At 38.5% G+C, this 17,793-nt stretch overlaps 2 protein-coding genes and 1 pseudogene across 9 annotated transcripts in view; 1 reads left to right on the plus strand and 2 right to left on the minus strand.

The window, feature by feature from the left end:
* SUMF1 (sulfatase modifying factor 1) overlaps positions 1 to 17,793 on the minus strand; it is a 696,570-nt gene that overhangs the window by 196,296 nt on the left and 482,481 nt on the right. The gene's annotated exons all lie outside the window — the stretch shown is intronic.
* LRRN1 (leucine rich repeat neuronal 1) overlaps positions 1 to 17,793 on the plus strand; it is a 257,800-nt gene that overhangs the window by 174,148 nt on the left and 65,859 nt on the right. The gene's annotated exons all lie outside the window — the stretch shown is intronic.
* LOC100967419 (polyribonucleotide nucleotidyltransferase 1, mitochondrial-like) lies at positions 2,989 to 5,239 on the minus strand (annotated as a pseudogene).

Consider the following 17,793-nt stretch of genomic DNA (forward strand, 5'->3'; position numbering starts at 1 on the left):
ACCGGGAAATTGAGCTCAACAGAAATGGCAAAAATAAAGAAGTTCATTTTTAATGAACAAGGAAGCCTACCAATACCAATCTCCATTGGGCCACAGATGCCTCATTGTGCCCAAATTGGATTGGAATGCACAAGCCAACAAGCACAAGCACAACTGCCCCTCCACCCCCACAAAAAAAATCACAATTTGGCAGAAGAGAAAGATTTAGAGGAATGTTAACTTAATGCACCTAAAATTCAAATCATGATTAGAAAAGGGTATTCTGGATATGACAGTTTAAGGTAGGTAAAGAGAGTTACGAATATGTCCAAAGTAATTGGAAAATGAGCCTAATACCAAGAGAATTACAGAATATTGGTGATGGAAGAGAATAAGAGAATAATTTTTACCTTAAAGTGTAGATCCTGAGTTCAGGAAGAAGCAGTTACTTGCTCAAGGTCAGTGTCTAAAACTAAAATGGGATTAGAACCCACACCCTTTTGAGTCTGGTGCTCTCTCTACTCTGCCAATTGTTCTCAAGGCTGTGGGGGGATGTTAAGAGTTTCTCAAAGTTCACAACTGGGCCTCTTTCTTTCTCTCTCCTCCTCTTCCTTATCTCATTCTTTTCCCAAGCTTTTATTCTCATTGACAGACTTAGTCATCCAAATGTATTTCTCCAGTTCTGACATCTCTGAACTCCAGACTTAGAATCAACAGTTCTATTTCTGGGTCTCCCAAGCCGCTCAAACTTAACATGTGCAAATGTAAACATCTACCCCCCATCCTTCCCACTACAGACTTGTTCCTCCCTGCTTGTTCTCTATCTACTAGATGGAACTATCATCTTACCAGTGTCAGCCTTGAATTGGTATCTTTTCTTTACTCTTTCCCTACATCCAACCATCAGTAAGACCTCCTAAGTGTATCTCAAAAACATCTATCCACTTTCTCTGACCCCACCTTAGTCCAAGCCACCAACATCTTGTTCCTGGACTGCCTCCTAACCTCTCTCTCTCTGTTCTGATTTTTCCACTTCCAGTTCATTTGCCACACAGTAGCCAGAGTGATCTTTTAAAGACATTCCGTTTACAATAAAATCCAAACCCCTCACCATTGCCTATAAGATCAGGCATTATTTGTCCGCTTACTTCTCTAATCTCATGGCATGCCACCTTCTTCCTTGACCCCTCTGCTCCTGGTATACTGAAGTCTCTAAATTCTCAAAACATACCATGCTTTTTCTAGTGCAGGGCCTTTGTACATGCTGCTCCCACTGTCAGGAGTGTTCTTCTTTTCATTGTGAAAGGCTGGTTCCTTTTATAATTCCGGGCTCATGTTATATGTCACTTCTAAAAAAGAGGCCTTTCCTGATCACTCATCTCAATGAGGTTTTTTTTTAAATTTAATCTTTCAATTTCAATTAATCTTTAATATTTCAGAACGTATATCAACATTGCCTAACATGCTATTTTACACACAATAGATAAATGATCAATGTTTGATATAAATATACATATCTTTAAAATCTTTGGTTTAACCAGCTAAACTTTTAATATTTTATGAACTAGTTAGCCCTGAGTCATAAATTTACCTACTTTTTTTTTTTTTTTTGAGATAGTTTCACTCTCGTTGCCCATGCTGGAGAGCAGTGGCACGATCTCAGCTCACTGCAACCTCCAACTCCCAGGTTCAAGAGATTCTCCTGCCTCAGCCTCTCAAGTAGCTGGGATTACAGGCACTTGCCACCACACCCAGTTAATTTTTGTATTTTTAGTAGAGACAGGGTTTTGCCATGTTGGCCAGGCTGGTCTTGAACTCCTGACCTCAGGTGATCCACCCGCCTCACCCTCCCAAAGTGTTGGGATTACAGGCACAAGTCAGCATGCCTGGCCAGATTTACTTATTTTTTATGAGATTTAAAACTGTTTTTAGAGATAGAGTCCTGCTTTGTTGTCCAGGCTGGAGTGAAGTACCTATTCACAGGCATGATCATTGCACACTACAGTGTTGAACTTCTGGGTTCAAGTGATCTTCCGACCTCAGCCTCCCAAGTAGCTGGGACTACAGGCATGTGCCACTGAGTCCGGTGTATTTTTATAAGATTTTTAAAAAGATAACATATTCTAAATTATGACGTCCACATACCATTTACTTTTGTGTGGAATTATAAGGTGATATTTTAAATGATGGGAATGAACAACTTGACATGTGTATCAGTAACCTCTAAACATCTATTTCAAACATCTATTAACTGAAAGTCACGATTCCTCCAGCTCTTATACTAAGAACTTCCATACATTAGAGCAATATACGTATTCAAAAAGTGACCTAGTTCAATTAGACAAGTAAATAATTTTCCTATGTTTAGGTAAATTTGAAAAATATACATAATTGCTACCTCATCCTAGTTAGAATCTCATTTATATTTATTCCACTATGTTCATGATTTTGTAACCAATTTGGAAGGCATCGTATTATTAAAAGTCTATCAGATTAGCTCCCTCAACTCACTATGTCTAGTAACCATTCTGAAGAAATAGGCACTGGCTTTGAATATGGCCTGTTCCAGTTTGTGAACAGTCGTAGGCAAGTAAAGTTGTTGGGCAAAGAGGTGAGCTATAGGATGACTGAGGGTAAACTGTCACTACTGTATATAAAGAAGACAAATGAGATATCGGAAGAGATCTGTTATAATAACATATATGACATATATCTAAGTTTTTTTCATATATTTCAGAATTATAAAAACAAAAGTATGTAATCTTTTCTAAGATGTATGGATGACTTACTTTTAATAATATTTCTTGATTTATAATGTAAATAAGATTAAGCGAATATGGGTTACTCTTGAATTTTAAAATTGGCAAATGTAAATGAGCATTTTAATACAAATAATTAGAATATATTTATACTGTATATACAGCTACAAATTGGAAGATACTACTAAAATTTTGCTCTATAGCACATTACCCTAGAAAAAATAGAATTCTAGAATTCTCTTTAAAAAGGTCACTGAGAATTATTAGATGATAACTGTGAAATAGCTTCTCCCATTACAATACTACTTCTGTCATTCAAAGTTCTGACAACAGTTGTAGCTGAAGACTGAAGCACTTTGTGAGAAAGCCTCATTCTTCCATCAGCTGGGTCACATCCAAAGTATTTCACCTGAATTTCTTGGCCAACTTCTAATCCTAGGGCAGTAGGATGTTTAATATTTCATTGATCAAGTTGTGTGTTATAAAGCAGTACCAAAATCATATTTGGATATAATTTTACCATTACACCAGTATCTCTGCTTTCAGTTATTGTGGCGGTATACACTGCTCCAAATTCTAATTGCTGCTCCTGATCATCCTTGCAGATTTCAGCAATGAAGTCTCTTGCCTCATGCATAGCACTGGGTGTTGGTGCAAATATAGAGAACGTTTCTTCATCCACCTGACTAATAGTTACAACTGTTTCAGCCTGAAGTTTTTTAAGTTATATCCACCTGGTCCAACAAATTTTTCTTATTTTGATAATGGAACCTGAACAGTTTCTACAACAGGTCCATTTTCTTTTCTAGATGCTTGAGGTTTTGAAATAGTTTTGTTCATGATCTGTAAAATCTCCTTTTTGCCACTGAAGCTTGTTGAATAGCCTCCATTACAATTTTCATTGTTATTCCAGGTAATTTAATATCAGCCTGTAATGCAGTTATTCCTTTATTAGTGCCAGCTATTTTGAAGTCCATGTCACCATTGTAAGCTTCAATTCCCAGAATATCTGTTAGCAAATGATAATCTTCTATTTCACCCTTCTCAAGATTGGTTTTGGTGGCCAATCCCATTGCTACACCTGTGACAGCAGATTAAATTGGAAGCCCTGAATCCATTAATGCTAAACTTCCACCACATGCAGATGCCATAGAAGATGACCCATTTGACTCTAGGACTTCAGATGTAACTCTTATGGCAAAAGGAAAATCTTTGGGAATAACAGGATACAAAGCTTTCTCAGCAAGAGCACCAGGCCCAAGTTCTCTTCTATTTATACCGATGACTTTGACAATTTCATTAGTTGCATAAGGAGGAAACTCATAGTGCAGCATGAAATTTTTATCTTTTATCCCATTTATAGTTGTTATAACTCGATCCAACTTAATACTGGATTCTAATGAATCAAATGTAACAGTACAAAGCACCGGTGTTTGTCCTCTTTGAAATAATTCTGATCCATGAAGGGTTTTAAACATATCTACTTCACAACTTATATTCCTAAGTAAAGTCAAATCCCGACCATCGCATCTTTTGTATTCATTCAAAATAATACTTCTAAAAACTTCCTTTGCAACAGTATTGAAGGATTCTATTATCTCATATAGATCGACCTCTGGAAATATTTCTTTTAGTTGTTCCTCTGTATCTAATCTTATTTTCTTAACAGCTTCATCTCTGGAAATTTTATCATGTTCATAATCTGTAAAAACTGCACAGAGTCTCTCCATAGTGAGTTTATGAGCATGTTTCACAATCTCTTGTGAAGGGGTAAATAACTTCTGAGGTGTCCTCTTGGTAACACCAATTTCTTTTACCAACTGCTGGATGCCCTGAATTATTTGTTGGGTATATTTCACTCCCACTTTGATAGCGTGGCAAAAGTCCTGCTGTAAAATGTTCTCTGCAGAGGCTTCCAACATGACAATCTGACTTTTAGGTGCTCCAGCAACCACTACATTTAAAGTACTAGAAGACATTTCTTTTCTTGTTGGGTTAACAACACATTCTCCATCAGCCATTCCTATTCATACTGTCCCAACAGGTCCATTCCAAAGAATATCTGATAATGAAAGGGCTACAGAGGTGCCATTAATTGCTAGGACATCAAATTCATTAATACCATCTACTGCTAACAGATTACACAGAACCTGTATATCACAGAAGTAGCCAGCTGGAAAGATAGGTCTAACTGAACAATCTACTATTCAACGTGTAAGAATTTCTGTATCAGAAGTACTAATCTCTCTTCTCAGAGGGTTTGTGGGAATTCTACCTACTGCAGCAGCCTTTTGTCTGTAGTCAACCACCAAAGGCATAAACTGGGAAGGGGAAGGTTTTGTTTTACTGACTGCTGTGGCCATTACTGCAGTGTCACCTGACTATATTACAGCAGAGCCATTTGCAAATCTGGCCAGCTTTCCAGAGGATATTTCTAACTTCCTGTTGCCCAAGTCCTTGCCCACAGCTCGAGACCCTGTGCTACTCAATAGTGCTCGCACCTGCAACTGGATGAGTGCCCGATCCCACCCTGGCAGACAGAAGGGACCATCGCTTAGTGGCCGGAGCCACAGGCTCAGTGAGGTCTTAGCTTCCTCCTGTTATCCTCTGTAGCAATGCCTTAGTGTTTCCTTCACAGCACTTATTACAATTTGTAGTCATTTACTGATGTGATTATTGGTTATTATCCCTCATGAGTCTCACAACTAAATGACAGCAGGGATCAAGTCTGTCTTCCTCCCTGTGTCACAGCTGTATCTGGCACCAAGCACATACAAGGCATTTGATAAGTATTCTTTAACATAATGAAAATGAAGTACATTTATAACACTATTCTTTCTACCCAAAGAGAACAAAAAAATTATGGACTTCCATTCTGTGTCAATATATTCAACAGGATAGAAGAAATAACACAACTGAAGGTTGCAAAACACTGAAAGTTATCAACGCTTATTCTCTAGAGATCCTTGTTAAACAATGTCCCATCCATCAAGGGTGAATTAGATTTGTCCCTGGCTTGAGGACAGAATAAGATGACTTCATCCGACTCCTTATAAACTTATAATTTTATGAAAAATCCATAAGCTCTCATCTTTCCAGCACTCTGATAACGAGGTAATTACCCTTTTAATGAAAAAGGAAGCCTTTTTATATCTATCCCCATTGAATTATGGACCTCAAAATTGAATTGAAGTCTAATAGACATCAAGCACAACTACCTGCCAGTTCCTAACAAGGATGAGGAAAAAAAAATAGTGATATCTGGGGAGCCAACGGGCAGTATGACAGGGTGTCCTTCCTGCCTTCTCCGATGACACTTTGCTATCAACACCAGTTCTTCCTTTTGTGCCTTACTCAGTTTGTAAGCCAGTCTGCAACAGCAGAAAAGTCATTAGTCACCCTTCCCTATCTGTTCCATGGGCTTTGAAATGAAGCCCTGGTTCAGGTTCCCATTTAGGTGTGACTTTCTCCATTCCTACTATGTTGACCGTAATCAAAGGGCTGGGCTCAGTCCTGACAACACGTTCAGATCCCACACTGCACTAGCCCTGCTCTAGAATCTCAATCTATTTTCCCAGTGTCCTAAGACCTGTCAAAGCCCCTGCCACCAGCCTCTTCCACTACCGACTGAGCTCTCACATCAAACGACTAATTAATGGAACCACAACACCGACACCCCACATGAATTGCACCCGGAGCCCACAATCCATACTCCTTCCCCATGCTCCTTCAGTTTATCGATGCTGTTTAATTATCAGTAGTGGCTCGGATTAAGCCCTAAACATCTAGCTACCCTGTTCCACAGCCAAGACTGTTACTCTCACTCCTCACTCCTAGGTCTTGCCTAACTCCCCCCATTTCAGGTACTTTATAGCTGAGTCTCTCCAAGTTATCACTCACAGCTAAATTCACACTTTTACTTGGTCTCTACATTTTAATCCTTTGTGATCTCTGTTTATGCAATTGCCAGTTTAGAGGCATAATCTTGTAAACCTTTACCTTCTGGACAGCAGCATCAGAAAGTTCATTACTTTCAGTTACGATACAACAGCGAGTGACAAATGCAGCTTTGGAAAGCGGAAAACTTCTTTCTCCTTGAGAGTCTCTGCACAACTTTCCACATTTGGAACCCAAGGACATTTCCTTTCTCTCTCTGCTAACATGGAGTACAGAAAGGTTACATTAGCTAATAAAAGCCCTCTGCTGACAAAAGATGCGTTTGAAAAGTCACTCGAAAAGGGAGCTCTCTCAATAGCTTTATTAAAATAAAATGCCGTATCTTTGTGAACTTAAAAGTCTCTGGATTGTGGTTAAAAGTCTGGTCTGCTCCTTATACAATGGAAAGTCTTTCAAAAGCCATGTGTTTCTTAAGCTGGCCTCACCATGCATAACAGCTAGAATATAAATCTAGACTCTCGCCGCCCATCTATCTTTTCTTTTCTGTGTCATGTAGAGGTTCCTATGTGAAGGAAAGATCTCCAGAATAAGATGAGAGATAGCTTTTATAAGAACACCAAATGATAGAAATTATGGAAATCATGATATTGAAATAATTTCTTCCAAGTTAAAACATCAGGAACATTTTTGCTTATCAGACAGGCAAGAATACTTAAACTTGAATGTTGGTCAGAATTCAAGGAAATGTTATTCCCACATATGTTGCTAGAAGAGCAGTACATTCGTACAGCCTTTCTAATGGGCATTTTGATAGTGTACATTAAAGTGTGAAATGCAGATGTCCTTAAACTCAGTGATTCCTCTTCAAGGTATGCTACATACTTGCACATGTGTAGAAAGCAGCCTCTACACGATGCTCATTACAGCATTGTTCATTATAGTAAAAATATTGAGACTCATCAAAATGCCTAGCATCAGGGGAATGATCTATGCACATATATGCAGCAATTTAAAATAATGAGGAAGACTTACACTACAATGACCTAGGAAGATATCTACACAACAATACAAACAGCATAATCCCACACGTATTAAAAAGAGAAACCAAGGCCAGACATGGTGGCTCATGCCTGTAATCCCAGCACTTTGGGAGGCCACAGTGGGTGGATCACCTGAGGAGTTCCAGACCAGCCTGGCCAAGGTAGTGAAACTCCATGTCTACTAAAAAAAAATACAAAAATTAGCCGGGTGTGGTGGCATGTGCCTGTAGTCCCAGCTACTCATGAAGCTGAGGCAGAAGAATCACTTGAACCCGGGAGGCAGAGGTTGCAGTGAGCCGAGGTCGTGCCACTGCACTCCAACCTGGGTGACAGTGCAAGACTCTGTCTCAAAAAAAAAAAAAGAAACCAAGTTAAATCTTTCTGTATAAAAATATATGCACAAAATGAATATATATTTATTTAAATGTACATAAAAAGGTTGTGAATAAAATATTTGCAAATTATATATCTGATAAAGTTGGGAAGAAATATTTGTAAATAATTATCTGATACGTGATTTGTGAATATATATTGTTCACAAATAGCTGATTGCATATATGACGTATATATTTGTAAGTTATATATATCTAATAATCATATCTGATATATCTCTAATAACATACACAAATATCTATATATAGAGAGAGAGATTTTTTTTATTTTATTATTATTATACTTTAAGTTTTAGGGTACATGTGCACAATGTGCAGGTTAGTTACATATGTATACATGTGCCATGCTGGTGTGCTGCACCCATTAACTCATCATTTAGCATTAGGTGTATCTCCTAATGCTATCCCTCCCCACTCCCCCCACCCCACAACAGTCCCCAGAGTGTGATGTTCCCCTTCCTGTGTCCATGTGTGTATGTTCATTCTCAGTAAACTATCGCAAGAACAAAAAACCAAACACCACATATTCTCACTCATAGGTGGGAATTGAACAATATATACATATTTGTAAATCACATATCATAATATACAAAGAACGCTTACAACGTAAAAAAAGGGCAAATAACACAATTAAAAAATAACAAAAGGTTTAAAGATTTCTCCAAAAAGATACACAAATTGCCAATAGGCACATTAAAAAATGCTCAAGATCATTAGTTACTGGGAAAATGAAAGTCAAAATCACAATCAGATAATACTTCATGCCCATTAAGATGCTTATGGTCAAAAAGACTGACAATATAACAAATGGCGACAAGGATGTGGAAAAGTTGGAATCCCCATACTTTACTGATGGGAATGTAAAATGATGTAGCTCCTGCAGAAAACAGTTTGGCAGTTCATCCGAAAGTTAAATATAGTTACCATATCATCCATCAATTTCATTCCTAGATATATATCAAAGAGAATTAAAAACAGGCAGTTACATACTTATACAATAATATTCATAAAGCATTATTCATAATAGCCAAAAATTGAAAACAACCCAAATGTCCATCAATTGATAAATAAATAAAATATGGTATACATACAATAAAATATTATTCTGCCATAAAAAGGAATGAAATACTAACATATCTACAAAATGGATGATCCCTCAAGACATTATGTTAAAATGACACAAGTCAAACACAAAACGCTTTTCATATGATTCCATTTATATGAAATGTCCATAAGAGGCAAATCCATAGAGACAGAAAGTAAATGAGTGGTTGCCAGGGGCTGAGGAGTGGGAGGAATGGGAAGTGACTACTGAAGGAATGATGAAAATGTTCTAAAATCAGATAATTGCACAACTGTGTGAAAACACTAAGAACCACTGAATTGTACATTTTTAAAGGGTGAATTTTATGGCATGTGGATTATGTATCAAAAGAGCTGTTATTAAAAAATTAATAAAAGGTCTTGAAAAGTACCTACCAAGCCAATAACAGTGGTTACGTGGGGAAAGGGAATTAATATATTTTTAAGAGTAAGAATAGATTCACATACCCTGGGCAATATGGTGAGACCCTCGTCTCTACAAAAAATAATTTAAAAGCTAACCAGGTATAGTGGAGCACACCTATAGTCCTAGCTCCTCAGGAGGCTGAGGTGGGAGGAGTTCGAGGCTGCAGTGAGCCATGATTGCACCACTGCACTCCAGCCCTAGTGATAGAGCAAGATCCTGTCTCAGGGAGAAAAAAAAAAAAAAAAAAAAGAATACATTTGTATTAGTCCATTCTCACACTGCTATGAAGAAATACTGGAGACTGGGTAACCTATAAAGGAAAGGGCTTTAATTGACTCACAGTTCCGTATTGCTGGGAAGGCCTCAGGAAACTTACAATCATGGCAGAAAGCAGAGGAGCAGGCATCTTCTTCACTAGGTGGCAGGATGAAGTGAATGCAAGCAGGGGAAATGCCAGACACTTGTAAAACCATCATCTTATGAGAACTCACTATCAAGAGAATAGCATGGGGGGAACCGCCCCCATGATCCAATTACCTCCACCTGGTCCAGCCCTTGACACATGGGGATTATGGGGATTACAATTCGAGGTGAGATTTCAGTGGAGACACAGAACCAAACCATATCAACATTCGTATGTTTCTTATTACTTACATAATTAAAAATACATTTAAAAAGAAAGAAAAGTCCTAAGCACCACTTCAAATGGTGGTGTATTATGAGAAATGTATAGCAGTGTGTTTTACTCTTTTTAATTTACAACCTAAGAATAAATATTCATTGTAGAAAATAAGCATTTGAGGGCACTTTTCTAGGCCCTTGGTATATAAAAATGCATAAGCCATATTCCTTTTCTTCTAAGACTTTATGCTGCATATCAGAGTAGAGGCATGTACACAGCCAATTGTTAAATAAGTGTGATAAATGCTATGCTACTAACATGTACCTCTAGCTCTGGAAGCACAGGGACAGGGACCCAGGGAAGAGGAGCTGAACTTCAAAAGATAAGCAGAAGTTAACCAAGCAGAGAAGAGCTAAGGCAGATAGGCAGTGAGAATAACGCAGGAAATGCCTCCCGGTATGCTAGTGCATGGAGTTTTCTAAGAACAGCGAACATCAGTGGCTGTGATCCTAAAAAAAATGTCTTGTGGGGGAGATTCTTGCAGATGAAATGGTTGGCTGGAATCAGACTACAAAGAGCCTTAAGTAATACCTTGCTAAGGAGTAAGGTCATTATCATGTAGACTAGACCAGATGGAAAGAGACTAGAGACAGGGAACTCAGTTAGAGATTTCTGAATTAACCAGGCAAGAGAGATGAGCTTGTGAATAAGAACAGGGGCAGTGGCAGTGAAGTGGGAGATCAGATTCATGAATTCTTTCAGAGACAGAATAGGCAGGACTCCATGACGGATGTGGGAGGGAGAAAGGGATGTGGTAGTGACTCCCAGAAGTCATTAGTTGTCAGAGCACATATGGGAAGATTATAGTCAGACTTGTTTGCCCCTCAGGAAATAAAATGGAGATGAAAGAAAGAGTTTCATGTCCAGTAGGAGAAAATATGTCCTACACTTCACATGCCTCTGGATAGACAGATTCTCTCAAGCTCTTGTGACATTATGTGCTGGTGCAAAGGATTATTTGTTAACATTAGTAGTAAGCTGATAATAGAGTATGTACCATGCACTGTGTCAAGTGCTTTACATGCATAATTTTTTTTGCATCCTCAGGACACTGTTTTGTAGAGGTAGAAAACTAAGGCTTAGTGATGCTAAGAAACCAAGTTCAAACCCAGGCAGCCTGACTTTAGAGGCCAATGTTATAAACTTCTGTGCTCTCCTGCCTCAGACAAGATGCCTCTGAGAGACTGAGTTAAGCAGTTTCACTTATTTACTTCCAACACAGTCAAGCCAAATAATAAACTCATCCTCCTTTCTCTCTCTCCCGATCCAATGCACATCCAGAACATTCATCACTTTCTCCCAGTTGAGATCAAAGTGACTCTTCAATCTTCTCAGTGACTTTCAGGATGTCAGCAATGGCCCTGTGAGGCAGGTGCATCCACCAGTGAGCAGCACAGCTCTCTAGCCTTCCATGGAATCCAGGCAATACTGAAGGGTATTCCAGCCATTCTTTTAGGCCAATGAGATTATTCGACCTAGTATTTGGAGATTCAGAGACCCACTGTGGGAAATGTAGGTTGTTTTTTACTACCTAGCGTATATTTACTCCTTTTTGGTTAACATCATCCCTTACTTTTATATTGAGGACTATATGTGGTCTAGGTTTGGTCCATGTAGTTGGGCTGAACGCACTTCATGTCTACCTTCATGGGTGAGTGCATCATTCAGGCCTGACCAATCAGAGCATCTTATCTCCTTTTCCCTAGTAACTGGCTCAGGGCTGGGCATATGATGCAATTCATTCCACTGAGAGTCAAGTCCAGGACACTTTTTTCAAATCAACCAGTAAGAAAAAGCCCTCTATTTCATATGTTTAGGCATATAAAGAAGAATGCCTGACAATTCCAGGGACATCAACATGGCAAGACTCTCTCTGAGCAGGTAGCCAAAACAGAGGGATAAATAAATGAAATATGGAAACAGGGAAATGTTGAGCCCCTGAATCAAGCCTCTCCTGAAACCTAAGCAGAACTTTTCTATTGGCTACAGAAACCAGTATATTTCCCTCAATGTTTAAGCTATTTTGAATATCTGACATCCGCAACCAAAAACCAAAAGGAATCAGAAGACAGAAAAACTGAAAAGACTTGTCTCAAGAACAACTAGAAAGTTCTGAGTGGGCAGCTAGCTAGCCTGCTTACAAAAGAAACATTTAGAGGGGGCGGCTACTTTCAAGGCATTTACCGGGAAGATCTGCCTAGGAGAAGCAGCTAATGTAAGAGCTGTCACACCAGGAAATGCTCAGCATTGGCCTTTAAATAGTACATTACATAGAGGAGTTGTGGGGCCTAAGAAACCAAAGAGAAGGTTAAATAATCTCTGTGCCCATAGCATGACTCTACTGTTAGCCCAGCTTTTTCACATTCTGGTAAATACAATTTCTTGTATCCTGACATCACATATGTAAGTCATCCCTCTCAAAATGTCCTCCTTCATCAAGCCCATGTGTTCAAATCCTAGGCATTTCAAGACTCACCTCTAGTTTCACCTCCTCCAGGAATCTTTCCTGGTCATTGTAGCCTTTTATTGGCATCTTCTTTGAGTTCCTATAATGCTTAACCTTAATACCACCTAATGGGATCCAGGCAAAAGAGGTGAGTTTGCATATTTAGTTGGGAAGATATTCCTGCAGCTTGATATTCATCTGTGTCAAAAGTCCATGGGGAGAACACAAAAAGAGGAATTTTAGGTTACTGCCAAGTCCACAAGAGGTATGGATTTTAATATTGCACAGAGAGAATGATAATATTCTATGATTTTGTACTTCTACAGAGGGTAGATGTAGAACTGGGGAGAGACAAGTGCTCACCATAAGCCAAGGGTCTAGGCACTTAGCCTTAAGTGGGGGCAATTGCAGCTTCCTTCATTCCTCTGAAGGGTTGAGAACTTATGTAAAGCCATGGGTGCAGTGCTGTCCGACGCCCTGCAGAGGTGATGCCAAGAGTAAGGCTAAATATGCCATTGTTGAGAGGGAGCCCAGAAAGCCAGACTTCAGCAGACACCAAAGAGTCTATTGAACTACTCTGATGGGAGGATATGCAAGAGCAATGCTGAATAGTAACACCCCTGAAGAGAGACACCATGGAGAGTAGTTGCCGGACTTGTGGCTACAAACAACAAGAAAATCCTTCGCCTGGAGCTGCCTCTGCAAAGAGCAGCTAGACTCTAGCTGGAGAGTCTGACAGAGAAACACTTCCTAGCAGAGGCTCAGCTTCTTGACCTTCCAGAATGAGAGGCTGTGTGGTTTTGTGTTCAAGATCAGGGTATGAACACGATATGAACGGTTGGTATGTCGAGACAACTTCATTGAAAAGAGAGAATAAGAAATTCCTCCCTGAAACCTAGAACAGATGGTGGCCCAAGATTGATCACAATAATCATTGAGAATATACATTGTAGAGACCTCAGATTCCTATTGCACATGTGTCCTACAAAGAAGGGCTACAGAGATTCTATCTTGAATTGTTTGTGAATTTTTCCACATGCATTAGTTTTGCTGGATTATAAACTTCTACAACACAACCGTATGTTTCACTTCTTATTAAATCTCTCACAGGGTCTAAGTCAAAGTCAAAGCACCGTCATTGATCAGTTGATTGGCACTAGAGTGGTTGGCCTAGCATTGGTGGACATAGTCATTCTCAGTGTCAGAAAATCTTGCACCCTATCGGAAAAGCGTAAGAGGAAACACAAAAATTAAACAGAGGATACAGCAACATAATAGTTCTATAAAGATAGTACATACTGGGAGTCTAAAAAATATCCATATCTTTTGACACAATTCTATTTCTAGAAAATCATCCTACCAAAATATCTAAAGAGTAAAGAAACTTTATGAAGAAAGTCATTCTTTGAACAGAATATAGAAGCAGAAAAATTCTGAAACAATCTTAATATCAACAATAGAGGATATGTTATATAAACAAAGAATCTTCTTCCGTGTAAACCTGCTATTAAAAATAATGCTTAAGAAGTATTTTCAAAGGTTTAACAAGTGCTTATGACGTAATGTTCAGCAACAAACAATTGTATACAAACTAGGATCTCAATTATGTTGAAGTGTGTAGAATATTGACAGTGGGTATTTCTGAGTGGTAGGATTTGGGGTGTTTCTAATTTTCTTGTTTGAACTTTCTATTTTATACTTTTCAAGTTTCCTGCAATAGTAATGTTTTACTTTTATAATCAAAAAACTATTGAAATAATACTTTAAATTATGCATGTGAAAAGATTACCTGGTCCAGGTGGTCATTGTATCCAGCTGAAGGTGTTAAATCTAGCTAGACTCTGGCCTGGGTCTTGAGAGGTTAGTATCTATACCCCACCTTCCCTTCTAAACAGGTTAGCAAGCTGGCAAGCTGGTAAAGGAGCCTAGCCGCTTCCTCCCTACAGGACACTGCAACATCAAAACAAAGCCTCTAAATACTCCCCTAAGGACAAGGAAGACTAATATCTGTGATGTAGCTATTCTCTTCTGGGACATAGAGGAAAAAAATAGGTCTCTCTCATAACAAGACACCATTCGTTTCTCAGGTTAAGCTGCCATTACCTTCGAACACACAGAAGCTGAGGGCTGTTTCTGCAGCCCTATCCTGCCCAGTCAGCCCTCTGCATGCTCTCAACTGCTATTCTCACTGCAGACCACCATTTTCAGACAAAGCTCTGAAAAGCCCCTTAATGCCCAAGAGCCACAGGTTGTGTTTGTGTTAATTACTACAGGGCTCAGTTCACAATATCACTTAATAAAAATTAATAATTTTCAAGAATAGATTCATAATCTTCTCAGTTATCAGAACAGCTAAAATTATTTATGTGCTTATTGGAACAATATTATAAATGTTTGCTTTGTTTTAATACTTCATTGATGAATCACGTAATAGTTTATAAAATCATGTTTTTACCTGATATACTTAGTTGGCCATGTTTTCCTGATTACAACAAACAGATGAAAAATAATGTCTGAGTTATTTCCTTTTTCCTTCAGTATCTCAAAGGATGTTCACTGTGAATACTGACAAAATAATTTATTATTATTTTCCTAGATTCTGACCATCTGTCTGCTAATCAATTCATTAGAAATTCAACTCAAAAAGAAAATTTTTGGAGATAGTATGTTAATATACCAGTTTAGAGAAAACAACATACAATTACTTTTGCACAAGGTCAGTTGGAGAATAGTTTGAGAACTGTCTAGAGACAGCAAGATATTCTCAAGATGCTCCAAGTATCCATTCTGACTCTATGACTATTCTGAGCACAAACTCAGGATTTTAGTTTCCTTCACTAATACCTAGTAATAAAAAACCTCCATGTGTTATTTATGAGAACAGTTAAGCAGATAAATAATAAAGTCTCCTGACACTTCAAAGGAAAATGAAGAAAATATGAGTAAATATAAAATCAATTCATCAGATACATTTTAAATTCCAGCTGTTAGAGTCAGAAGGAATCACAGATCATTTCACTCCATCTCCTGGGTTTATGCTGATAAGCTACTGCTCTATCCATATGAGCGAAGATGCAGCTGCAGGTTAAGGGGCAAGCCTGTTGCCATACAGCTGGTTAGCACCAAGAAGCAAAGTGAAGTTAGATTTCAGTTTCTAGTATCCTCATACAGGCCTCTTCCCAATGAGCCAAGCTACTTCTCTTTCAAAAATAATTCTGTCTGGAACATTAAGGGGGTCATCCGTACTGATTCTTCATGTTTTAAATACATATTGTTTGCCAGTCATTATGCTAATAAGAATACAAAAAGAAAACAATATATAGTATCAGCACTTGAAGACCTCACAATCCAGTAAGGAAAACGTCAACATGAACAACACCCATATGATACTTGCATAGCAATGTGAGCACAGTGCTATGGGAACATAGAAGAGGGGGCAATAAATTCTGCTAAGAAAGTGTTAAAAAGTTTCACAGAAGAGCTAGGCCCCAAAGGATGAGTAAGAGGTTTTAGGCAGAAGGAACCATGAAAACAAAGGCGGGGATGTGAACAACATCTCCGAGGAGGAGCCAGCGTACAGAATGAAAGATATTGCGCATCAAAAGCGAAACAGCCTTTGCTTTTACACAGACCTGTCATGGTAAAGCATCCTCACAGCTGTACACATTTAGGTAATCTCTGTGTTCCCCAGCCCTTCTAAAGAGCATCACTGTGTCCTCCTTGCCTATATCCATGCTGTGACCTCTGTCAGGAAAGGCCTTGCCCTTTTCCTCTATGCCAACTCCCCACTGTCCCTCCTGATACATCTCCAATATTACCTCTTCTCCAACCTCCCTGGGAGAGTTAATTACCTCCTCCTTTGTGCTCCTATAACAACTTTTACATCTCTTGCAAGAGGTTACTTGAATTACTTGTTTACATACATGTCTATCTCCCAAACAAGTCTAAAAACGGTTGGCTTCTAGATAATTGTATGTTTGATACATATGAATGAATGACCTTTTCTATGGAAAGCTAGGCACTAAAGGTGATGGAGAGATAACATGCACATATGAGCTCTCAAGGGAAATAGACAGACACATAGATAATGTATAAGTAGAATAATAATTCTTTGAATTGAAATCCCCAGGGAAACATTTTCACTCAACCGAAAATCTAACTGCAATCTAAAGATTTTCACATACGACCACTTGGCATTGACTTACAACTCCACCTAGATAGGTTCATAAAGTCAGATCCTTTTCTTGTTACATTCTTAGAGCTCATAAAAGGTGGTCTGAAAAGGCAGCTCTTTGGGTATAATTTAGTCATATTAAACAGAATTGTAAGGGAGAGAAAATGACTGTCTAGTCCTTTATCATTGGGCATGTAATCCATTATAAAGGTGTTAAGCTCATTGGTAAGTGTAAAAATGAGAGGAAATGAGTCTACTGACAAAAAATGCAATGCGACAATAAACTAAAATTAATGCTTCACAAATTCTCAGCTTCTCAGCCTTATTGTCTCAATTTGTTATTCTCATAAATTATCAGAAAGTAAAGCACAGCCACTGCTCCTAAAAATAAAAATCTTATTAAACTTACTATGTATAAAACTGCCTGAAGACATTGGCTCTCCTTTGACCTCATGAGTTACTCAAGATACTCAATCCCAGAGTTCAAAAAATATATCTCATTAGCAGTACCAGATGTCAGCAGATGTGTTATTAAACTGCCTGTCACTCAAGCCTCAATCCTGAAAAATACCTAGGTCACCTAATCCTTTATGCCATCCACATCTTTTCACATATAATAACAGGAACTTTAGTGCCTGGAATTGTTATTAATAATAATTCCAAAAACTCAATCATTTCTGGGATGCCTTTGAGTTAATGGGAAAGAAGCTACTATCTGCCTGACAAATTGCTGCCCACTGGTAAAAGATGATTGACAGAGGATAGATAGTGTATTAGCCTCCTCGGGCTATGTCATAATCCATTCAGCTGGCTATCACAAAATACCACAAACCAGGTAGCTTATAAACAACAGAAACATTTCTCACAGCTCTGGATTCTGGGAAGTCCAGCATCAAGGCCCTGGCATATCTGTT

The sequence above is a fragment of the Pan paniscus genome, chromosome 2 (genome assembly GCF_029289425.2).
Source record: "Pan paniscus chromosome 2, NHGRI_mPanPan1-v2.0_pri, whole genome shotgun sequence".
Classification (NCBI taxonomy): Eukaryota; Metazoa; Chordata; class Mammalia; order Primates; family Hominidae; genus Pan; species Pan paniscus.